A 16,358-nucleotide genomic window follows, 5' to 3' on the forward strand; every position below is an offset into this window, starting at 1 on the left:
TATACCCCCAGTGTTTTATCATTTGCTAAATTTTTATAAATAATTACCTGTATCTCTAGATTTTGTAATCTGTTTATTGTTTCCTGTGTTTATTCTAGTGCCATTTCACACTGCTTTAATTACTGTCACTTCATGGAATGCTTTAATATGTGACAGAGTAAATCAGCTGCTCCCTTCTTTTTTTTCCCTAAAATTTCTAACCTATTCTCCTCCGCTTCAGAATAATTTTCTTAAATTCCAAATAATTGCACTGGGATTTTATCCTCATTACACACTGTTGATTGATTTGGGGAGAATTCACATATTTATATTACTTAAACTTCTGATCCAGGAACATATTTATTTTCATTTATTTAAGACATTTAAAATTTTTCAGCAAGGTTTTGTAGTTTCTAGAGCAATTTTTATTGACTTCATGCCTTTGTAATTCATTTTCTTGTTGTGAATATTTTGAACGGTATTGGGGACATGACTTTTAATTAATGCCTAGAATGCATTCTCCACTTCTTCCCTAACAGAACTCTTAATTTTTTAGCTGGACATATAGACATTTTGAATAAAGACAATTCTTAGCCTCCTTTGTCATTCAGTGTAGCCCCATGAGTAAATTGTGGCAAATGGGATATGAACAGAATTGTATATAACTTTTGAACAGTGGTTCTTAAACATTCCTGCTGGATGCAGTGATTGTTAGATCCAGGAGCTAACCTGACCAAGTGAATATTCCCTTGGGACAGCAGAGAAGACAGCTCTCTAATGATTTTGTAGAACTGCCTTTGACCTCCACACTCTTTACGTAGAGTATAATTTTTGCATTTGTAAGCCATTGCCTATTACAGTTATTTTATTATTTGCAGCCAAATCCAAACCTAACAGTTACAGTGTTTTGTTTGTTTGTTTTCTTCTGTTAAGGTCTTTAGGGTAAGTTTACTGAGTTTTATATGTTGAGCAATAATGCCACATGCAAAGAAAGTCATTTCTGTCTTTTCCTTTGTAGCATTTATACTTCATTAGCGAGAAATTTCAGAACAATGCTACACAAGAATGACAAAAGAGGCATTCTTCTCTCATTCTTGACTTTAATGGGAATGCTGTTACAGTTTTACTGTTAAGTATGGTGTTGGCGGTAGAGATTCTTCAAATTTAAAATGGGGATAATGACATCTGTTTTCCTTTATAAAATTGTTCTAAGAGTCAAATGCACTAATAAATATAAAAATGCCATGTAACTGTGAAAAGCTATACCACATTTGTCTGGCATATAGTATGAACTCAACAAAGGTTTTCAGTGTTGTTGTTATTATTGTTAGTAATTAAGAACCTCCTGTGTTTAATGGCATCAGGAACAGAACTGTGTGTTCCATATAATATCTCTTTGATGCTACTGTACAGAAATAAGATGGGTCTAATGGATCATTAAGTAACTTTTTACGTCTTAGTATTTAGGCCAAAAGTTAGAAAAGTAACATGTTTTCCATTTCCAGGAGACGTGATAGATAGATTGGAATTTTGGAAAGAAATGATAATTTGAAAGTTGAGGTAGTTCCCATGGAAAATGTACTGATGCCTGTTTTATGAAGTTGATTGGCACATGGTCAATTCACCTCAATCACCAGCCAATGTATTAAATCACTGGACAGGTAATATAGTCGTCAGGATGCTCTCCCCACCCTGTTTCTGCTCTTCACCCACAACTGCCTTAAGAACATGTCCCTTGTGGACTTATATAAGCCCTTTATTTTTTCACATTCTTAGTCTGTTCTTAGAGCAGTAAGTTCTATATATTTACTATCTCCTTGGAAGCAAGATGTGACATACATCAAAAATTATTTTGCTGTAACTTAAAAGGCATTCTTTTTTGTTAACGTGTCATAGTAGAGATGCTTATTTTGCATTATTAGTCCATTTTACTGCTTGCAATCAGTTCGAGAAATGGTCTGTGGGGAAATGAATTGAATCTGTTAACTTAAATACATTTGGATGTTGTCCATTGATCTTACCTCTGAAATAGCTGATATTTATGATCTTATAGCTCGACATATAATATATTGGATTAATGTAAATCTAGTAACTTTACATATTGTTTCGTTTTTTCTTAATACCTTAATTTTGTATATTTTATATGCAAGCACTTGATTATATAATAGCGAAAGTGAAAATGAGAGATAATTATATGCAAAATTAAAACAAATTGATAAATAAATTAAACCCTGATAAGCATTGCTTTATGTTAGCTATGTGAATTCTCCTCTCCTCTATTTTTACAATAATTACCTCAAAAAAGTTCCCTCTCAAATTACCTGAAAACAATTTGTTTGTCATGAGATTCATCTAACATCAACATTTATTGAAAATCTATTAAGCACTGTACAGTGACTTGTGCTGATAGTAATAACATTAAAATAACTATGTAGCCTTTTATAGACTTGCTTATTTTATATAAGTTGATCATCATAAAAATCATTTGCTATAAGTAAAGAAATATTGTCACATGTGAAGAAACTGAGGCACAGAGAACAAGAACAAGGAATAATTTTACACTTCATACATCAAATAAGTCTTACAACTCCAACTTGAACCCAGAATTTCTGACTATATTTTGAATGATTTCATCTAATCTTCAGTGCCCTTTGGCACTTGATTTCAAGCCTGTTCTTTGAAAATAATGTGTAATAACTAGCACAGTAAATGCTAATTGTGTGTTGGATAGTGTTGTTCTAAGTGCACTAGCTACATTGGTTTATTTAATCTTTACTAAATGATTAAATTTACCCTTGGTGGTAAGTGCCGGCTTCAGCCCCAGTTGAGTGAACTGAGGTCCAGTGAGGTTGAATAATTTGCCCAAGGTTAACGTAGCTAAGCAACTAGTGCAGCTGCGACTGAACCCAGGCATGTAGCTGGAGAACCCAGTCTCTTAAACCATTAGGGCAATGCACCTCTTCTTTAGCAATGCACCCATTCCCTCCTTGTTAATGTTAATTTTGCCTCATTAGCCTACTCATTGTAGCAGGTAAAACTTTCATTAGAAACAAAGTCTATCTGGGTTTACTTGTATATCTAGATGAAATAGGAAAGCGGTCCATCTCCTCTAGGTTTTAAATTCTGAAAACAAACTCTATACTGATTTTTCGGAGATGTAATAAGTTCACATGCACAAATGCATGCGTTTGCAAAACTGTGTGATTCTTCAAACTGATCTGTTCTTTGCTGCTGTGTTAATGGAAATAAATGGTTGGGCCTGCATTTTACAGTCCACTTGCAAACTTCAGCCTATATCCAACTATTTTAGGGTTCACTTTTATTGCTTTCCTTGGAAATGCCTCCAGTGTTTTACAACTATTACACACCATGATATCCAGAACTGACCAGAGCTTTGTAGGTGAAATTCTGCTCGATATCATGAATCCTCTGAGCTTACAGCAAATTACATTAGTGTTTTTCCTTCATCCTTCTGCTTCTGTATCGTAGTACAGGCCCATATATCATCTGTTATCCGTTCTTTTCTCCAGGCCTTTTTGTCATTACTGCCTTCTAGGTGTTTTGGATTATTTTACCTAAGATATATTGTTTGCTTTGTCTGTAGCAGAATATTATTTTTCTATTTCTTTTCTCTTTTTTTTAGACCACTTCCAAATTTAGAATCATTAAAAAATATATACATTGATTGCCTTTTTTTTTACATCATAAAGAGATGTAACATAAAACATTAACTTTGATTGACTTATTGGTATAGCTACTTTCTTAATTTGGCTTTGGCTAGAATGAAGTAATTATTTTTTTTGTTTCTGAACAATTTCAATCATTCACTCATCATTTTTGTTAATTGAGAACCTACTATTATGTACATGGCATGGTACTATGAGGAACATAAACGTGAGTGAAGAGCCTATAGTCTCTATGACTTACTACATATAGGACTTGATCCCCAGCTACTTCAAATGCAAAATGGCATTAAACCTATTTTGTAGCATTATTATGAGTGCTAAGTCAGATGGAACTGTGAAATTTACTGGCACATATGAAGCTTGAAAAAAATACCCGCTACCATTTGAATGTCAACTGCATGATAGACACTTTATATACACATTTAATTTTTACAATAATAGGTTAATTTTATCCCTGCTTTTACAGATAACATGTCTGAGGTTAACTACCTAAGGTCACTTAATTGTGAGCAGTTGAAACTCTATCTGCCTGACTCTAAAGAACATAGAGGTTCACTGTGCTGGCCAACCTCACCCTTTAATGAGTGGCATAAATATCTATTACACAAGACAGGAAAGTATGTATCATAAAGTAAGTATAAATATAGTAATACTCGGGTAAGAAAAAATGAGATTGTTCACTTAGTTGGACATGGAAGGATTTCTGACACTTATTTAGACCTTGAATGAGGGATAGAATTTGAACTTGAGATCAAGGAATATATATATATTTCTGCACAAGGACTGGTATCAGTAGTTACAAAATGGTAGGTCATTTATGGACAATAGCTGCTGATGTTTTCCAACTAGAGTTCATGAGAGTAACGAGAAATGAAATTGCAAGAGTTGGGTGGGGTGAGAGGGAGGAGATTCAAATGCTAGATAAAGTAATCTGAATTCACTCAGCAGGCAATGTTTAGTCATGAGAGATTTTTGAAAGCTGAATAAAATGAGTCTAGCAATACTTCAGGGAGATTAATCATGGCAAAGTGTATGGATTAAAGACAGGGAGAGACTGGAGACAAGGAACTTTGTTGACATGCCATTTCAATCATACCATTCATAGGTTAAGCAGTGATCTGAATTAGTGTACTGGCATGTGGAATGGGGGAGAAAAGGGAAGTAAAATATAAATATATGTCACATAGGAGAGTTCCCTAGATTTGAAAAAGGTCTGTAAGAAGAAAAAAAAGTAAAACACTTTGGTAACTGCTTGGGTATGTGGTAGTTTCATTATAGATTCCATTAGGAATGAAATGGGAGCATTTGGTTTTAGACACATTTGAGTTTGAAAACGTGGTGAGTTTTACCAACCGATTGTGGATGTGCAGCAGTCCTTTGGAAATATGGAACTGGAACTTATGGGGAAATGTCAGATTTAGTGATAAGGACCAAAGTTATGACATTGGATGAGATTTCATAAGTTAAAAACAAGAAAAGAAAGGAAAGCAGGTTAGAACCCATAATAATTATATTTATAAAAAAGTAGTTCAAAAAGTTGGTGGTGAGGATGTACTATGTGTCTGACATTGTATAAGATATTTTTACATTTATTATCTCAAATTTCAAAGGAACCCTGAGAATCAGTCACCACTTTTCCAGATAAAGAAAGAGCTAGCCTGAAGTCTAACTCAAGAGGGGAGGGAGGGCAAGGAAAATAGATATAACCTTAACATTTATACCCCCAAAATATGCTGAAATAAAAAAAAATAAAGAGCTAGAGGAAGAATGATTAAGATTAGCTGCCAAATAATCATTTATTTATCAAAAAAATAAGTTTATTTACTGCTTCCTGTGCCCTGGGCACTATGCTGACACTGGGAATACAGTGGTGGACAAACAGACATGGTTTTCTTCTCTCGTGAAACTTTGCATCTATATTTAATCCAGATATAATTTCTACATAACTGCTGAAATCAATTCAACAAACATGTTAGAGATATGAGGAATAATAAGAAACCAGTCTTTATGGAACTGCAGTTAAGAGAGGAATAGCAATTAGACTTTCAGGAAATTTTAGCAGTCCCTGCTTAAATGGACCGGTAACCGTCATTTTGATGTGCAATAAAATTACTGAATGTAGTTACCACAGTTTTATCTTAATACCTAACCACTTCAAACTAATTATTTATCTTATGAAGCGAATTTAGGAAAATATGTTATAATGGACCATATTTACAAGCAGCTATAATCTAATTTTTTAAAATTTAAACTGTGTGACACTGTGTTGGTAAGGATGTGAGTCAACTAGAATACTTGTACATTGTTGGTGCCAGTTTACAATGTTACTATTACTTTGGATTTCTGGTGGCCATTTTTTTTCTTTTTTTTTTTTCTGATGGCTATTTTTTAAAAGTAAAATTAAATATGCATTTACTTATGACCCAGCAATTTCACTCCTGGAACTTTACCCAGAAGAAATCAAAGCATGTATCCATAAAACACTTGTATAAGAATGTGAAAAGACAACTTTAGGGATATCCCAAACAATCCTAAACTAGCCATCAAGGGGAGACTAGATAAACCGTATTATACAAATAAAATGATACAATGGACTACTACTCAGCAATGTAAAGGAATGAACTTCTGATGCATAAAGCAACAGTATGTTGAGCGAAAGAAGCTTTACATAAGAATGAATACTGTATGATTCCATTTATATGAAGTTCTATGTTAGATAAAGCGAATCTATGGTAGGAGTCAGAACAGTGGTTGCCTTTGTACATACAGAGTAGAAATTGAGAAGCAGCAAGAGGAAACTTGCTGGGGTGATGGAGAGTGGTTTGGGTTACTTGATTGTATGTGTTTCTCACAATTTTCAATTCTCACAATTAAGATTTGTGTATTTCACAAATGACAAATTTTTAACCTCAGAAAAATCAGATAAAAATTGTATTGAAGTGTTTTAGGGTGATGGGTATTGGTGTCTACAACTTATTTGTAAATTTAACAAAAATTATGCTGAATTAATGGATAGATAAATGCACAGATATATGAGAAAATAATTCTAAAAATAGATAAACAACATAGAGTTTAGGTGGTAAGTGTATAGCTGAATACTATACAATTCTTTCAACTTCTCTGTAGTTTGAAGATTTTATAATAAAATGGAGGGAAAAAGACTGTGTAAATGGCATAACTACTATTTTTTCATCTAGTCATTCCCTCAGCAAATTAAGTGCTTTTTATATACTATGTGCTGGTCTTATGAGTACTTCTTTTAAAACCAGAGTCTTTGCTAGTGGATAGGATGGGAGTGGGCAGTGTGTTTTCTTCCCATTTGAGCTGTGGAAGAAATTGTGTTCTACGTCAGTAAATATCACGGATGGAGAAATTGAATCAGAGGGTGATAATTGTGAAGATACAAAATGGAAATTATTTAAATAGGACAGATATGCTGGGGATAAAACCCGAAACTTGTGATCTTGCTGAAGTTTTTGTTCCTAAGGATGGTGTTGCTGTGTGTTTGTTTATGGCTTATGTATGCTTCAGGCATATGGAAAAGTTCTCTAAATAAACCACATCCTTATTAATTGATTCATAGGCTAGTCAGTGTAAAAAAATTCTTTGAACTGAGATCTGAAAGATTTTTGGCTTTTGCTAATATCTAGCTTTCATATTCACAACTTTAATGTCATTCTATAAAACTAAGAGACATGCCATAAAAACAAGAAATTTTACAATAAAAGTATTTTCCATTAAGTCCAAAGAAATAAAAATCAATGATCTTTGTGTTTAATCTGATTCACTTGAGATCTCACTAAAATCAAATATAAATAATTGAGAAAAGGTATAGAAATAGTGTTATCTCTGAGCATTGAGTTTATCCTTTGGAAAATAGGAAGATTTGCAAATCTAACAGTATTTTTTGTATTAGGTAATATGATTGATTCTTATAGCACTTTATTAATTCAATAGAATGATATAAATTTGTACTACATAAATTATTTATAAATTATTTGACAGCTTGAAATAGATAAGTTTGGATTTTGATGATATAATTTGCATATATTTTCAATTAATATTATCTTTTTAACTCCTTTCCAAAGAGTTTGAACATATTTCATTATTGTGACTCTGATCTATGGACTCTGATTAATTTAGCATCTTAATTCTTGCTACAGAGCTGGATGCTTTGTTGGAGAAATACTTGAGCACTAGGTTGGAGGATCACTGGGCTTTATGTTTGCTGCTACTTAAATATGTGATCTTGCACAAGGCATTTAACATCTCCAGGCTTTCATTTTCTTTATGCGAAATTGAGGAGTTTGGACAAGTTGACTTTGTGTTTTGTCTTTTCTTTAAAACTTTGCTAAAGAATCTAGGCAAATCTACGTAGAAGTTTGAAGTAATTGTGCTTATATTTCCCTATTGCCTCTTTCTTCTTTCTCCCTTCCTTCCTTCCTTCCTTCTTTCTTTCTTTTTTTCATCTTTCTTTTACATGGGGTATTTTTCCTATATGTGTAAGTCAAATGAGAGAGTTACACCTAATTCACACCTAAAGTTTAGGTAATGCCAATAATAAGAATACTGAATATTTATTCACTGTTTACTGCATTCTTCACTGTTCTTAGTGCTTTACATCTATTAATACATTTAATCATTGTAACACCTTTATATAATATTATTAAGTGGCATGTTATAGATGGAAAATCTAAAGCACACATATTTAAGAAATTTTCCCAGGATCACACAGCTAATGAGTGAGGGGATCCAAGATTTAATTTTGATTGTCTGCTCAGAGCCTCACCTCTTAACTATCTGCTCTGGCTCTATAATGACTGTCATTACCTGTGTTTACACCATTGTCTGTGTATCAATCAATGTGTCAATCCCTCACATGATACCAGGCTGTAAAAGCTCAGGTTTTCATGATACAAGAAGTTCAACTCAAAGAAAAATTTTTTAATCATAATGATCTTTAATTTTAAAACACTGTGTATTTTAAAAATTGTTTTTACTAAATTTTGAATAGATGCAAAATATTTATATAATATATATGGGAAATAAATATATATAGGAAACCCACTAGAATGGCTAAAACGAAGACTGAGCATACCAAGCATTAGTGAAGATGTCAAGCAATTAGAATTGCTGGCAATAGGAGCATAAATTGGTACAACTTCTTCAGAAAAATATTTTCCAGTATCTAATAAACCTGAACACATAATTACCCTATGAACCAGCAATTCCATGCTCAGGTTTATTCCTGTCAGAAATATGCACATATGTGTGAACAAGAATATCCATAGCAGCAGCATTCGTAAGAGCCAAATACTGTAAAGCATCCATATGTTTATTAACAATAAAGTGAATAAATAAATTGTGGCATTGTTATGATTGATTATTCAGAAATAAGAATAAACAAACAAGTAAGCACACCATTGAATCTCACAGATTTTATAATGCTGTGCCAAAGAAACCAGACACCAGAGTACATAGTGTATGATTCCATTCAGATGAAGTTCAGCAAAAGGCAAAACTAATCTATGTTGTTAGTAGCCAGGATAGTGTTTACCTTTGGAGAGTAATAACTGGAGGGAATATAAGGGAACTTTGAGTTCTTGTAAATTTCCGTATCCTGATTGAGTTGCTACAGACATGTGTGTTCACTTGGTGATAATTCATCAAGCTGTACACACTATCCTTGCAATTTTAATATGAATGTTATAAGTCAATAAAAAGTTTTCATTACAAAAACATGTGGAGGGGCTTAAAGAACATCAGTACCATACACTCCCATGGTCCCATCACTCATTGTAAGAAGAATATCATTATCTTTGATGCTTTCTGCACCTTTCTCATTTCCCCACAAATAAAGCTATTTTCTTGAATTGTCATCTATTACTTACTTTTTCTCTTGATAGTATTGTGTTATACATAGAGCATTTTAAAATAATATATTTAAATTCATCTCTTTTTCTTACTTCCTTGACATTGTATCTCTCATTTACTTGATTTGGATATTAAATGGGTATTTACTTATTTTGTGCATAGAACTCTGTGTTGAGCTGAGGAAGATACAAAAGCAATATAAAACTGTTCACCAGGCTGGGAGCAGTGGCTCACACTAGTACTCTGGGAGGCTGAGGTGGGAGGATAGCTGTTCTCCATCCTTCAGGTGCCTTAGCTTCCTGGGGACAATAAGGTATACATCTCTAACATGGTTCAGAAAGAGCAGTTTTTATTTTCTGCTCTGAAAAAAGAAGGAATTAAACTAGATGGTCTCCAACATTTTTTTTCAGCCCTAAAATTTGACCTTTGAGTGGGTATGTAAGGGTAAACATTTGGTGATATGAAATTTAATTATGTAAGTATAGAATGCACATGATAAGCCCAGCAGATGAGTTCTTACAGAAGGAATAATTCTTTAGACTTATTTTTACAAATGCTTAGTATTTTGTAACAGGGGCAAAACTTGTTCATTCAGGACCCCTGTACCTCCATATTTACACAGCAAACTATACTGATCCAGAAAAGCAGAAGAATCATATTTATAATAAAAAGAATGGCCTATTAGGTATCTCTATTAGAGGCAAGGCAGACAAATTTGAAATAGAGAGGACTGGGGTAAAAAGTGAAGTGTGATGGGCTGAGTTTGGAAAAGGTTTTGGGTTAAAGGTTGGGAGTAAAGGAAAAAATGTGTTATGGAGAATATTGAAAGTAGTGGAAATAGAGAAGATTTTACCATGTGTTTCAGTGCATTGAGCATGTCTTGATCCTACCTCTGCCATCCTGCCCCTTGGTGGGAGATAGTATAAACTAGAATCACTTTCATTTACAATTTTTCTGTCATTTTAAAGTTATGAATGGATTTGACTGAGTAACACTTCACTTGTAGATGGGGTGCAGTTTTTACAGTCAAAAGAAGATGAGGACATTCTAGGAAGCATAAATTATGCTAATTAGAAAATAATTAGTCTTTTCTAGGAAAATCTGGTATTTTATGTTGGAGACATTTGGAAAATGAAGTTATCTAGGTACGTTGATTGCAGACTCTGGTGAACTATGATGATTATATTTCTGAAGCTGACTTTTAATATGCTCAAGAACTCTGATGGCCTCTATTATACTTGCCACTATAATTTTATAATATGATGGATATTTTTATTTGTTTCTGAGATTTATACTACATTTTGCAGCAATGTATGGGATGAACAATGACAGGGAAAGCCTCAAGCATGTAGAACAGCAGTTATAAAAATTTACTTCTAAAAGTGTGATATTTGCACTATCATGTTGACAGTGTGGGTATAAAGTGGAGATGGAAGAAGAAAATTCCAAGTTAGAATGATGAGACTAGATGATTAAATAGATTATTAAGGAAAGGAAGAGTCAATGATAGCTTCCAGATCTTGAACATGGGGAGAATGGGACAGTTGGATGATATTAAATTTTCTGAGGATGTCATATTAAACTGAGATTTGAATTATGAATAGGAAACAATTGGATTAGGGAAGGTGAGAGTAGAGGAGTTGGGTTGGTTTCATTGAAATATAAGTATCATGTTATGAGTTTGGAGGGATAGGCAGAAGCATGACTATGTAGAACTTTATAGGCTATGAGAAGGATTTTGGTATTTATCCTAAAGGCAATGAGGGATTTAAACAGAAGGGTGATCTGACTGCTATTAGGAAAGGCTATTCTGGTTTCAACATAGAGACTGTATTGCAGAGGTTGGTTGAAGGTGGAGAAATTCCAGGAGTGGATGTGGATTACAGTAAGGATGCTACTGTGGTAGGCTGGGCTAAACGGATGCTGGCTGGAATTAGAATAGAGAGAGGCAGAGGAGGTTGCCAGTGTGTGATTACAGATGAGGAAACAAGAGGGCCTAATGATGAACCTTGGGGATCTAATACTTAAAGGCCAGGAAGATCAGAAAAGGTCTTCAAAAGTGACAGGTAAGAAATGGTCAGCTAGATAGGACAACAGAGTGATCAGTCTTCATAGGAGATAAAGGAAGAAATAGGAGAATGTGTTGTCATGGAGACAAAGGAAGAGAAGTAAAATAAATTTCTGCACAGCTCTGCATCCTGAGAGATGTTGCTAGGCAAATAACTCTGGCTGGGGTACCACCACCACAGCACACCATGGCTGACCTTCTGCTATTGGACATGAGGTGCTTTGACTACTTCTGGAATGGATTCTTATTGCTAACTCCAGATACATGTCCCTAGTGGTTGTATCTTATTGGCAAAGGGCAGGTCATGTTCCTGTAACCTAGTCTCCTAGAGTCAGGGAAAGCATATACCTGGCCTTTTTGTTTCTGTAATTAGAGGATGGGCACAGCCTCCCAAAAGACTCAACCAATGGCTGGTCTACCTAATTTAGGAAAGAGAGATCAGATGAAAGGTAGGAAGAAAAAATCAACTGGAAATGTCCACTACAGTAATCTTAAAAACAATTTTATCTCAGAAGATTTTTTTGATCCCTCTTTTCATCTTGGCAGTTGATCTTGGAGTTGATTGCCTCCTCTTGCTAACATCTTGTCTTATAAGCATCATAGTTGTTCCACTTATCCATTAAATATTTTACATGCACCCACAATGCATAATGCACTGTGCGAGGGGTTGGGCATGCAAAGATAGAAAGATTTAATTCCTGTTCTCCAAAAACTTGGAGTCTAAAGCAGGAGGACTTCCTGTAAAGATAATAGAGTTTGAGCTCCACTCACTTGTCTCGGTCCCATTCACTGCTAAGGAAGAGGACCTATGAATGGGTTCACACTGTCATACATTTTAAAATATTTTTGCAAAACTAAGCCAATTTGTCTGGAATTGGTAAAGAACACTTAACGTCTTATTCTTACTCCCTTTCTATGGAAATTCTCTTCCTCTTGGATAGTGTTTGAGTGGCTGTGGGTGTTTGTGCATTAGACTAAGGTGGAGCTGAGTTGGGGATACCATTTGTTTGGGTTTACTGGGATAGAGTTATTTGGTTTGTAGTTACTTCCATGAATCGTTACTTACATTATAGCTAGCAAAAAAATCTTCTGAGAAGCTCTGGTGAGGCCATGGAGTCTGCTCTGATCCCAGTATGACTCTTGTCCTCAAAAAGGCAGGAAACTGGGAGCTTTAGTGGAGAATTCTTTCTATCCTTAAAAAACTATACCTAATTGTCTCTTCTCTTCTCATATCCTCCCTTTGAAAGGGAACATCAGACTCAAATTCACTTTCCCGAGATGCCTTGCAGCAGTGACCACACCTATTCCCTTCTGTTAAATCCTGGTGCTAACTTTGCTTCTTAGGAGGTGTAAGCAATTGGGAGCCAAAACCACACTCTTCCCATCACGTGGTGGCTTCCCCCTGCCCTGCCACCTCCACAGTCCTTGAGGCTATGGACTACTACAGTGAACACAGTTTTTATTCTCTTTTTTTCATTTTTAGTTCATTGCTTGGATAGAGTATTTTAAAGACACATGTAAACTTTGGTTGTCTTTGGAGGCCACAGGTAATGAGACGATTTAAATTTTAAAGTTGTTCATACTTTTTAGCTAGGTTTAATTATATTAGGACACTTGAAAGAGAAACCCAAACAATAAGTAGATGAAAAAAAAAACTTATTCAAAACAATTGATAATGCTCAAATACTCCATTCTAACTGCATTCTGGAAAAATGTTATGTAATGATTCAATAAATTCTTTTTTTGTCACTTAGATTTAAATTAGAGGGAGGTAAGAATATATTAATATAAAAGTAGAATATTGAAAAAAATTAAAGTGTAATATTCAAAAGCCATTTTCACTGGAGTTAGGTGATATTTCATTGTGGTTTTGATTTTCTATTCCTTAATGATTAGAGACTTTAAGCATTTTTTCATATGTTTATTGGCCATTAGTCTGTCTTATTTGGAAAAGCTTCTGTTCATGTCTTTTGCTCACTCTTTAATGGGGTTGTTTGATTTTTCACTTGTTGGTTTGTTTGAGTTCTTTGTAGACTGTGGTTATCAGCCCTTTATCAGATGTATAGCATGCAAATATTTTATCCCATTCTGCAGGTTGTTTATTCATTCTATTGATCATTTCTTTGACTGTACAGAAGATTTTTAATTTAATAAAGTCCAATTCATTAAGTTATGTTGTTGTCGTGATTGCTTGTGGGGTCTTCTTTATAAATTCTTTGCCTAGGCCAATGTCTATAAGAGTTTTTCCAATATTTTCTTCTGGAATTCTTATAGTTTCATGTCTTAGGTTTAAGTCTGTTATCCATTGTAAATTAATTTTTGTGAATGATGAGAGGTGTGGATCTTGTTTTAGTCTTCTACATGTGGCTATCCAATTTTCCCAGCACCATTTATTGGACAGGAATTCTTTTTCCCAGTGTATGTTTATGTCTGCTTTGTCAAAGACCATATGGAAAAATGAGGATGGTTTTATATCTGGGTTCTCTGTTCTGATCCATTGGTCTATATCTCTGTTCTTGTGCTAAAACCATGCTGCTTTGGTTACTATAGCCTTGTAGTATAGCTTGAAGTCTGGTAAATTGATGCCTCCTAATTTGTTCATGTTGTTTAAAGTTGCTTTGGCTATTCAGGCTCTTCTCTGGTTCTGAACAAAGAGAAGAATGATTTTTCCTAGATCTGTAAAAACTGACATTGGTATTTTAATGAGGATTGCATTAAATCTATAAATCACTTTGGGTAGTATAGACATCTTAATAATGTTGATTCTGCTGATCCATGAGCATGATATGTTCTTCCATCTGTTTACATTTTCTGCAATTTCCTTTCTCAGTGTTTCATAGTTTTCCCTGTAGACATCTTTCACCTTCTTAAATATATATTCCTAGGTATTTTATTTTCTTTGTTGTTGTTGTGAAAGTTATTGAGTATTTGATTTGATTCTCAGTTTGACTGTTGTTGGTGTATATGAATGCTACTGATTTGTGTACATTGAGTTTGTAACCTGAAACTTTGTTGAATTTATTTATCATTTCCAGGAGTCTCTTGGCAGAATCTTTTAGGTTTTTTAGTTAAGAGATTGTATCATCAGGAAACAGTGATAGTTTGACCCTTTCTTTCCTCATTTGGATGCCCTTGATTTACTTCTCTTGTCTGAGTGCTCTGGCTAGGACTTCCAGCACTATGTTGAATAGAAGTGATGATAGCAGGCAACCTTGTCTGGGTCCAGTTTTAAGCAGGATTACTTTCAATTTTTCCCCATTAAGTATAATGTTGGGTGTGGATTTGTCATATATGGCTTTTACAATTTTCAGGTAAGTCCCATCTATACCAATTTTGTGAAGTGTTCTTATCATAAAAGGGTGCTGGATTTTTGTCAAATGGTTTTTCTGCATCTATTGAAAAAATCATGTGGCCTTTTTTTTTCCTTCCATTTATGTGGTGGATTACATTTATAGATTTGCATATGTTCAACCATCCTTGTATCTCTGGTATGAAGCCCTCTTGGTGGTGGTGGATTCTTTTATTGATGTGCGGCTTAATTTGGTTTGCTAGGATTTGCATCTATATTCAAAAGGGATATTGGTCTGTAATTTTTATCTGATTATTGACTATTTGTATATCTTCTTTGGTGAAATACCCAAATACATTGCTCATTTTTTAATTGACAATTTGGCTTCTTATTGAGTTGTAAGAGTTCTTTACATTTTTTGGATACCAAGTCTCTTATTGGATATAAATGTACATATATTTTCTCCTAATCAGAAGCTTATCTTTTCACTTTCTTAATGATGTATTTTGAGGAACAAAATTATTAATTTTGATAAATCCAATTTATCAAGTTTTTCTTATATTGCTTGTGCTTGTGGTGTTGTAGCTAAGAAATCTACACTTAATCCAAAGAAACAAATATTTGATTCTATGTTTTCTTCTAAGAGATTTATTTCCATGATCAATTATGACTTAATGTTTATATACAGTTTGAAATAAGGGACTAAATTCATCCTTGGAATACGAATATCCAATTGTACAAGCACCATTTGTGGTAATTACATTGCCTTGGCATCTTTCTCAAAAATCAACTGACCATAAATGTTAAAGTTTATCTCTGGATTCTAAATTCTTTCCCATCAATCTATGTTTATCCTTGTGCATGTATCATGCTGTCTTGATTATTGTAGTTTTGTAATAAAATTTGAAACTGAGAAGCCTAAGTCCTCTAACTTTGCTCTTCCTTTTTAAGATAACTTTGGCTATTATTTTTTGCTGTTTTAAAGAACATTGCTTTATCTTTAGACAATGAAAAGGCATTATTTATGTGTTCACCATCTCTACCAGATGGTAAATCTCTTTAAAGAGAAAAGTTTTTCTTATTCATTTCTGTATTTATAGCAGTTGGTACATTGTACAGCCTCAAAAGATGTTTGTTGAAGACATAATGAGAATTCATTATGAAAGATGGCATTATGACTAACCAGTGTAATATAAATTCATATATGCTGATAAGATTGGATAGGCTGCATTAGAAAGATCACTGGATTAAGAAGAGGGGAAACCTTGCTGTCAGTCCCTGATCAGTGATGAACTAGTGTTTGACCTTGGCAAAGTGATGAACCATGTACCATGGTACAGTTTCCACATCTATGAATTATGAGGTTAATGTTAATTGTTTTCTAGGATATCTTCTGAATCTAAGACATCTTTACCAACATTAAGAAAAATAATATTTTACTCATCAATTTCTATGCAATTTA

Source organism: Microcebus murinus, chromosome 15, assembly GCF_040939455.1.
Source record: "Microcebus murinus isolate Inina chromosome 15, M.murinus_Inina_mat1.0, whole genome shotgun sequence".
Taxonomy (NCBI): Eukaryota; Metazoa; Chordata; class Mammalia; order Primates; family Cheirogaleidae; genus Microcebus; species Microcebus murinus.